General features: G+C 35.1%; 1 non-coding gene across 1 annotated transcript; it reads right to left on the bottom strand.

The window, feature by feature from the left end:
* Positions 1 to 8481: 8481 nt before the first annotated feature.
* On the bottom strand, positions 8482 to 8589 carry LOC148576854 (small nucleolar RNA R71). The gene has a single exon (XR_015903714.1). It is a non-coding gene; the product is annotated as a small nucleolar RNA R71 (small nucleolar RNA).
* Positions 8590 to 10223: the final 1634 nt, after the last annotated feature.

Below are 10223 nucleotides of genomic sequence, written 5' to 3'. Positions count from 1 at the left end.
CATCAAACACTGCTATGGTTGAAAGTGATATAATACCCCTGCCTGTCTGCATAGTATAGTTTTTCTGTAATTCAATAATTAAGATGCTTGATTATTCACAACACTACACTTTTCAAACTTGCGTGCACTCAAGATTTCAAAAAAAAAGGCACCACATGATAGTTCTTTGAAAAGAAGGATTGAGGAATTAAACAATTTTGGGGCAAGCAAAAGATTAGGAGAAGTGGTGGTTCTGGTTGTGTGATTATGCACTGAGGTTGCATGCTTATGAAAACTTGCAAGGGAGCTCATAGGCAAGACATAGAGTTCAAAGAAGTATTGTGGAGATTTTCGAACATTTATTGATCCAAGAATCAGCAAACAAAAGAAAATAAATAAGATATAAAAACAAAGAGAACATGGCCCAAGGCTCTGAGCATCAATTACTAGGCAGAAAAGAAGAAAGAAACAAGAACTCAAAGAGTTATTATCCTAGTAAATGCTTGTGGTCGAATTGTGTCAAAGAGAGAGGCTTGAGCAAGTAAATCCTAAGGGGTGCTTTAACACCTAATACCTTAAAACCAACTGGTTTAGGAGTATTGATTGAAAGCTTATCTAAAGAGCTGCTTTGAGACATGACACTTAGAGTCAAGGCCAAAGCACAGAAACTATAAGCTGCTTCAAGGTGATTACCTATAGAGAGATCTCCATGATATCATTTGGATGAAAGTTCTAAGACCTAAGACTTCCAAGATGTAGGGACTAGTAAGCACTGAAGCCCTTGCATGAGCATATAATTTAGAGTTTACCCCACTGTCACTTAATCACTTCACTCACAGGATAGCACATGTTGTTCTTTAAATCCATTCTAATTGAAAGAACCTTTGAGCATAATTCTTTTCTTGCTTGGGGACAAGCAAGTTTTAAGTTTGGTGTTATGATGACAAGTCATCTTAGCCTAGTTTTACTAGTCTTTTTCTTTATTTTTATTTGGTTTTATGCACTTTCTTACATTCTAAGTAAGTAATTTGGAATGTAAATGTATGACTTCTTTGAATCAAACAACCACCATTTAATTGATGCTAAATCATGAGGTTTAGGCTAAATTTCATTGATTTTTTATGATTTATAAACCTTGTGAATTTGGTGATACTTTGATTGGTTGTTTTGATTAATTGTAGGTGAAGAAAAGAAGAAAAGAAGAAAGCGTGGCCTAAGAAGCGTGGCCCAAGGAAGAAAAAGTGTGGCCAAGGAAGGAAGAAGTGTGGCGCAACAATGAAGGAAAACCATGAAGCTCACTCCAAGAGCACCATGCTCACCAAGGGAGCGCTACATTTTCTCTCAAGGAACCAAGGCACAATGCTCTGCTCACTTTGTGAGCTGAGCACAATATGAGGCCAAGAAACAAGGAAAGAAAAGACCAAGCTCAGCTCACCAAGTGAGCATTATCGGGCATGCATCCAAATAAATTCAAGAAAAATGTTTGACAAGTGCATTCTCCAAGATTTGAACCCATGACCAAAGGGGGTTGGGGGAGCGCTAATCACAAGAGAAAATAAGCCAAAAATGGCCAAATGCATCATCCAGGATTCGAACTCAGCACCTAGAGGAAGCAAGGAGCAAGGCACCACAAGAAAACCAAGGAAAAGCTCCAGCGCATGCACTCATCAAGTTTCGAACCAAGGACCCCTCCTTGTGAGCACCAAGGCTCAGCTCACTTGGAGAGCTGAGCGCTACCCTTGGTGCATCTCACAAGCACTTTGACACGGACCAGGGGGAGTGGAGTGCGCATCTTGACACGGTCCAGGGAGGGCAGCGTGCAATAATTTTTCACCAAGGCACCAATGCTCAGCTCACTTTGTGAGCTGAGCATTCCCCTGATGCTTCCCCCAACAATTGCACGCTACAAAGGGTCCTCACACTAAGCATCAATGCTCAGCTCCCCACTTGAGCTGAGCATCCCCCTGGAAGCAAATTCTTCATGGGCTGAAAAATCAATCAAAAATCCAATTAAATTCAAATCTTCACCAAATTAAAAGCCCATCCAAATTCCAATATCCAAGAATAGAAAGTGTATAAATAGGAGTTAGTTTGATGTAATTAAAAACCTCTAGACTTTACTTTGAATTTTTCCTTTTAATTTTCATTTTCATTTGGAGCTTTTACTTTTGAATTTAGATCTTAGAGAATTCGGAAGGAGAATTGATATCTCTTCTTCCTTGTTCTTGCTTGAGCACTCTTTACTTTTCTTGCTTTGGATCTTGGGTGAAGAATTGAAGAACTTCTGTTTCAATCTCACCTTGAGAGCTCTTGTTTACTTTTTCTGCATAATTGAAATTCAAATTCTGTTTACTATTTCATTCTTCTACTCTTTCTGCAATTTACTTTTCTTTACTTCCGTTGCAATTGTTCTTGTTGGATCAAGGAAGGATTTGAGATCTAGACTTGTTATCTAGTCTCTTCCACCCCTGAGATCTTCAACCATCTTTTACATTACTGCAAATTAAGCACAAGTCATTCTCTATTTTTTTTACACTCTTCAAGCATTTTCACTTTTCTGTTGAGATCTACTTCAATTCAATTCATCCTCTACTCTTCTGTTTATTACAATTTACTTTTGCTTGTTTAAATTCTGCAATCCCATTTCCCAATTCCTTTTAAAATTCAAGCAATTTACATTTCTTGCACTTTAAGTTTCAGCCATTTATATTTCTTGCAATCTAAGTTTCTGCAATTTACATTACTTGCACTTTAAGATTCTGCTTCTTTACTTTCCTGCTCTTTAATTTACTGCACTTTACCCCCTCTCCCTTTACATTTCAAGCAATTTAGTTTCTGCCAATTGCAACCAACTCAACCAATACTTGATTCGCTTGACTAAATCAATCACTAAACTAAAATTGCTTAATCCTTCAATCCCTGTGGGATCGACCTCACTCATGTGAGTTATTATTACTTGATGCGACCCGGTACACTTGCCAGTGAGTTTTGTGTTGGATCGTTTTCCACACATCAGAACACACAGCCTGTGAGTTTTGAGCTTAATTGTATGGTTACATTCAAACCATAATTTTTATTCCTGTGTGTTCCGCCCTTCTTTTTTTTATTCTGGTGTTCTTTACTTTGTTTTAATCTATATGTCCGATTATAGAATATAGATACATACCAAGAAAGTGATTGAGGCCATTGTTTGATTCTAGCTCACTTATCCCAAATTAGCCTACCTTTTACATCACCCTTGTTAGCCCCCTTGAGCCTTTAAATCCCCTCTTATTCTATAAACCACAATACTAGCCTTAAGCAGAAAAACAAAATAAAAATCCCAAGTTGAATCCTTGGTTAGCTTAAGATAGAAAGTGTGTATTGTTTAAGTGTGGGAAACCTATTGGGAACATGGATGATAAAAACAAAGGGTAGAAAGTTAAAAAGAATAAAATAATTCAAAATAAAAATTTTGGGAAGCATGCTCATGTGAAATCAAAATAATTGAATTACCATGTGCATTTAAAAAAATTATTTTTCAGTATTTGAATAAAGGGGATACAAAAGAATTTCCCAAATGCAAAATAAAGCAATGCACATGGGATAAAATTAAAACTAATGCATGAGCATGTAACATCAAAAGTGGAAAAAATTTGGGTGAATAGGTAAAGAAATTATTGCTTTACAAAGTATGTATGTTAGGTGAAATCTTAGACTAATCAAGGATTCACTTGTTAGCTCACTTAACCTTATACATATACCCTTACCTTTACCTTGGTCCCATTACAACCTTAATTAAAGACCTCATAATTTTTGTATGCCTATATTCTATAATTGTTGATTAGTTAGATGAAGAACAAAGTTATAGAAAGTAAGGATAAAAAGAAGAATAGAGTGATTAACCCAATAAACATTGAGTGACTAGAGAGTAAACACAAAAATCCAGTGAGGGTTCAATAGCTCATCAACATATATCTCTGCTTAAATTGTTAGTTGTCTTGCAAGTTTGTAAAATATTTTTCTTTCCCATCTCAATTGTAAAAGTGCTTTATCATTATCTAAGGTTTGGCTATGCATATATGATTCCTTCAGAATGTGAATTAATTTAACTACATGTAAGTTTTATATACAAGTGAATAAAAATTAGAATTGCATGATTCATTTAGGTAGTTGCATTTAGAATAGATTGCATTGCATGAAATTCCACCACTTTAACCTTACCTTACTCTTTATCTTGGATTTAGCATGAGGACATGCTATTGTTTAAGTGTGGGGAGGTTGATAAACCCATATTTTATGATGTATTTTGTGCTCAAATTAAGTGATTTATTCAATCCTTCACTCACTTATTCATGAAAATTGCATGGTTTTACTTTTCCTTCCTTATTATGTGATGTATGTAAAAATAATTATTTTAATTACCCTTTATTTCCATTCGATACCGTGATTCGTGTGTTGAGTAATTTCAGATCCTCTAAGGCAGGAATGACTTAAAGGATGGAAAGGAAACATACAAAAATGGAAGGAAAGCACAAAACGAAGTTTTTGGAGAAACTGGCAGTGACGCGATCGCATGGACAACACGGCCGCATGCCAGCGCGAAATGGCAGTGACGCGACCGCGTGATTGACGCGATCGCGCGCCTTAAGCGAAACGCATATGACGCGGACGCATGACTGAAGCGACCGCGTGATAAGGAAAACTTCAGATGACGCGACCGCGTGACTCACACGGACACGTGACAGAGTCCACGCACCAGAAATTATAGAAAACGCTCCTAGCGATTTCTGAAGCCCTTTTTGGCCCAAATCCAAGTCCAGAAGGCACAAATCAGAGGTTATCAAGTGGGGGAATGCATCCATTCAAAGAGAGAGTCTCCAATTAGTTACTTTTCATGATTTAGATGTAGTTTTGAGGGAGAGGTTCTCTCCTCTCTCTTTTAGGATTTAGAATTAGGATTTCTTTTGCTTTCAGGATTATCTCTTTTTATCAGGTTCAATATTTCTTTTTAATCACTTATTTTCTCAATTTAATTTATGAATTCTTCTATGTTACAGATTATTCTTTGAATTAATATTATTTAAGGTATTTCAGTTTATGATTGCTTTCTTTTATTTATGTTACTATTGCTTCCAATCTGAAGACATTTTTATTCAAGTAGATTTACTTTTCCCCTTTTGGTCTTGGTTAAGAAATCAGTATCTCAGGAGTTATCAAAGTCAACATGATTGATAATTGTTATCTTTGCTAATTGAATTGAACTTCAATAATCCCAATCTTTCCTTAGGGATTAACTAGGATTTGAAGATCAAACTAATTAGTCACTTGACCTTTCTTGGCTTTAAGTAAAGGCTAACTAAGTGGAATTAATATTCAATCTTCATCATCATTGATAAGGATAAATAGGATAGGACTTCCAATTTCTCATACCTTGCCAAAAGTTTATTTTACAGTTATTTATTTATTTTACTTGCCATTTAAATTACTTATTCCTCATCTTCAAAACCCCAATTTACAATCTTCACAACCAATAATAAGAACATACTTCCCTGCAGTTCCTTGAGAAGATGACCCGAGGTTTAAATACTTCAGTTATCAATTTTTAAGGGGTTTGTTACTTGTGACAACCAAAACGTTTGTAAGAAAGGTTGATTGCTTGGTTTAGTAACTATACTTGCAACGAGAGTTTACTATAACTTCTAAACCATCAATCTTCAGTTCTTCAATCTTACATCTTGCCATGGAAGGAAGTAACGCATGGTTGGAAGAAGGCAATAGGAAAGCAGAGGTTCAGAAGCAACAAAGCATCTCCAGACACTTATCTGAAATTCCCACCAATGAATTACATAAGTAACTCTATCTTATTTTCTGTTTTATTTATATTTTAATTATCAAAACCTCATAACCATTTGAATCCGCCTGACTGAGATTTACAAGATGACCATAGCTTGCTTCAAGCCGACAATCTCCGTGGGATCGACCCTTACTCACATAAGGTATTACTTGGACGACCCAGTGCACTTGCTGGTTAGTTGCGCAGAATTGTGAGAAAAGTGTGAGATCACGATTCCGTGTACCAAGTTTTTGGTGCCGTTGCCGGGGATTGTTCGAGTTTGGACAGCTGACAGTTCATCTTGTTGCTTAGATTAGGTAATTTTATTTTATGTTTAATCTTTTTAGTTTTAATTTCGAAAAAAATTAAAAAAAATTTAATTATGTTCTTTAGAATTTTTAAGAATGAATTCTAGAGTTTCATAAGATATGTTGAATCCTGGCTGGCTGTTAAGCCATGTCTAATCTTTTGGACCGAGGTTTCCACTTATCTTTGCAAGAGCCTTTTGGTTCCCATCAATTTGGCTATTTTATGTAATGCTTTGCTAAAGCTTGGCTGGCTATGTGGCCATGTCTAAATCTTTTGGACCGAAGCTTTCACCTAAAGCTTGACTGGCCGTTGGCCATGTCTAATTCTTTGGGACCGAAGCTTTAGACTAACATTGCATGATTCTTGGAATTCTTATTAAAAATTTTGTATCTCTCTATTTTCCTTTTTTCAAAATAATTTTCGAAAAATACACAAAAAAAATTAATAAAACCATAAAAATAAAAAATTTTGTGTTTTTTTGTTTGAGTCTAGTGTCAAACTTTAAGTTTGGTGTCTTGCATGTTTTAACTTTTCTTAAAATTTTCAAAAATTCATCATGTGTTCTTCCTTGATCTTCAAATTGTTCTTGATAATTTTCCTTGTTTGATCTTTGAATTTTCTTGTTTTGTGTCTTTTCTTGTTTTTCTTGTGCTTTTTCGAATTATTAGTATCTAAACATTAAAAATTTTTAAGTTTGGTGTCTTGCATGTTTTTCTTTTCTTAAAAATTTTCAAAAATATGTTCTTGATGTTCATCATGATCTTCAAAGTGTTCTTGGTGTTCATCTTGACATTCAAAGTGTTTTTGCATGCATTAGTTGTTTTGATTTCAATTTCTGATGTCTTGTGTCATTTTATTGTTTTTCTCTCTCTTCATTAATTCAAAAAAATCAAAAAAATAATATATTTCCCTTATTTGGCTCATAAATTTCGAAAGTTTGGGTTGACTTAGTAAAAAAATTTTAAAATTTAGTTGTTTCTTGTTGGTCAAGTCATAATTTTAATTTAAAAAAAATTTTCTATCTTTTCAAATCTTTTTCAAAAATTAATTCCCCTTCATTTTTTCTTTCCTGTTTTTCGAAAATTTTAAAATTGATTTTCAAAATCTTTTTCTTACTTTTTATTTCATATTTTCGAATTTATTACTAACATTTAATATTTTGATTCAAAAATTTTAAGTTGTTACTTGCCTATTAAGAAAGGTTCAATCTTTAAATTCTAGAATCATATCTTTTAGTTTCTTGTTAGTCAAGTAATTAAATTTAATTTCAAAAATCAAATCTTTTTAATTTTCTTTTCAAATCTTTTTCAAAATGATTTTCAATCATATCTTTTTCAAAATTTAATTTCAAAATCTTTTTCTAACTTCTTATTTTTTCAAAATTGATTTTCAAATCTTTTTCAATTAACTACTTGACTTTTTGTTTGATTTTAAAAATTTTCTATTTTAATCATATCTTTTTCAAAACCACCTAACTACTTTTCTCTCTCCAATTTTCAAAATTTTTTTAATTAACTAATTGTTTTAAATTCTAATTTTATTTTATTTTCCTTCTTAAATTCGAATTCTAACTAATAATTAAATAAAAACAAAAATATTTTTCTTTTCTTTTGAATTAATTTTTGAATACTCTCTCTCTCTCATCTCTTTCTATTTATTTATTTATTTACTAACACTTCTCTTCTTCTTATAATTCGAACCATCTCCCTCTCTCTGTGTTCGAATTCTTCTTCTCCCTTCTTCATTCTATTTCTTTTATTCTTCTACTCACATAAAGGAATCTCTATACTGTGACATAGAGGATTCCTATTATTTTCTGTTCTCTTCTTTTTCATATAAGCATGAACAAGGATAAGAACATTCTTGTTAAAGCTGATCCTAAACCTGAAAGGACTCTAAAGAAGAAACTAAGAGAAGCTAAAGCACAAAACTCTGGAGAGGACCTGACAGAAATTTTTGAAAAAGAAGTAGTTATGGCAGCCAAAAATAACAACAATGGTGGAGATGCAAGGAAGATGCTTGGTGACTTTACTGCACCCACTTCTAACTTCTATGGAAGAAGCATCTCAATTCCTGCAATTGGAGCAAACAACTTTGAGCTTAAGCCTCAATTAGTTTCTCTAATGCAGCAGAATTGCAAGTTTCATGGACTTCTATTGGAAGATCCTCATCAGTTTTTAGCTAAATTCTTGCAAATATGTGACACTGTTAAGACCAATGGGGTTAATCCCAAGGTCTACAGGCTTATGCTTTTCCCCTTTGCTGTAAGAAATAGAGCTAGGACATGGTTGGACTCACAACCTAAAGAAAGCCTAAACTCTTGGGAAAAGTTGGTCAATGCTTTCTTGGCCAAATTCTTTCCACCTCAAAAATTGAGCAAGCTTAGAGTCGAAGTCCAAACCTTCAGACAGAAGGAAGGTGAATCCTTCTATGAAGCTTAGGAAAGATACAAGCAATTGATCAGAAGGTGTCCTTCTGACATGCTTTCAGAATGGAGCATCTTTTGTATATTCTAGGATGGTTTGTCTGAATTGTCCAATATGTCATTGGACCACTCTGCTGGTGGATCTCTTCATCTGAAGAAGACGCCTGCAGAAGCCCAGGAACTCATTGAAATGGTTGCAAATAACCAGTTCATGTACACTTCTGAAAGAAATCCTGTGAATAATGGGACAACTCAAAAGAAAGGAGTTCTTGAGATTGATACTCTGAATGCCATATTGGCTCAGAACAAAATATTGACAATCACCTAATCTTCGTTACTCGCTTAGCCAAGATCGCGTGCCTGACAACCACAAAGCGGTCTACATGATGTTCAACGTAGTCATTGGACGATAGCTGGAGTATATTCTCTTCGATATCTAATACACGGACCAAGTCCGTGAGATTAGTATCTTTGTGGTATAGGCTAGAACCAAATGGGCAGCCATTCCTGGGATCCGAAAAGTCTAAACCTTTTCTGTGGTATTTCGAGTAAGATCCGGGAAGGAATGACTGTGACGAGCTTTAAACCTGCGAATGTTGGGTGCAAGTAACAGTTCACAAAAGGATCAATGGATTCTATTCCGACGCTAGCGGAAACCGACAGATGATTAGCCATGCAGTAGCTGTACCTGGTATTTTTCATCCGAGATGAGAAATCTGACAGTTGATTAGCCGTGCAGAAACCATAGAGGACCATTTTCACTGAGAGGATCTTACAGCTTGCCATGGAAGGAAGTAACGCATGGTTGGAAGAAGGCAATAGAAAAGCAGAGGTTCAGAAGCAACAAAGCATCTCCAGACGCTTATCTGAAATTCCTACCAATGAATTACATAAGTAACTATATCTTATTTTCTGTTTTATTTATATTTTAATTATCAAAACCTCATAACCATTTGAATCCGCCTGACTAAGATTTACAAGATGACCATAGCTTGCTTCAAGTCGACAATCTCAGTGGGATCGACCCTTACTCACGTAAGGTATTACTTGGACGACCCAGTGCACTTGCTGGTTAGTTGCGCGGAATTGTGAGAAAAGTGTGAGATCACGATTCCGTGTACCAATCATCAAGGAAGCTTCACCCTCAATCAGAATGGATCCGTACTAAACCTGGGGTTCAGATCTGGAGGAGTATTGGCAGCTACTCAAACTAGTGTCAATCACATACAGTCTGTCATTGAAGAAATCACTCACAAGCAAAGGAAGCAGTAATACCAGAGTTAATTCAGAAAGACAAAGCAACTCCAATCCTCAATTATATTCCTATCGCTCTTTTCACAGTTTACACAACTTCTGAGTTCTAATTACTCTTTTTTTATTCCATTTAATTCCTTATTCCTGCTTAACATCCAAATATTTGATATAAAAAGTAATTTATACAAAGTTAAACCAACTCCTTCTGATATGCCTAACTAAAACCTGCAGGATAACCATAGATTGCTTCAACCCACAATCCTCGTGGGATCGACCCTAACTCGCTCAGGTATTACTTGGATGACCCAGTGCACTTGCTGGTACACTAGTACGAAGGTGTGGGGATTCGTGCTACCAAGTTTTTGGCGCCGTTGTCAAAGATTATTGAGTTTGGATAAACTGAAGGATTGTCTTGCTCCTTAGATCAGGTACTTTATTTTT

The sequence above is a fragment of the Arachis ipaensis genome, chromosome B1 (genome assembly GCF_059453495.1).
Source record: "Arachis ipaensis isolate K30076 ecotype BB chromosome B1, ASM5945349v1, whole genome shotgun sequence".
NCBI lineage: Eukaryota > Viridiplantae > Streptophyta > Magnoliopsida > Fabales > Fabaceae > Arachis > Arachis ipaensis.
Note: the sequence above shows the minus strand (reverse complement) of the source record. Positions and strands in the feature narration are given on the sequence as shown.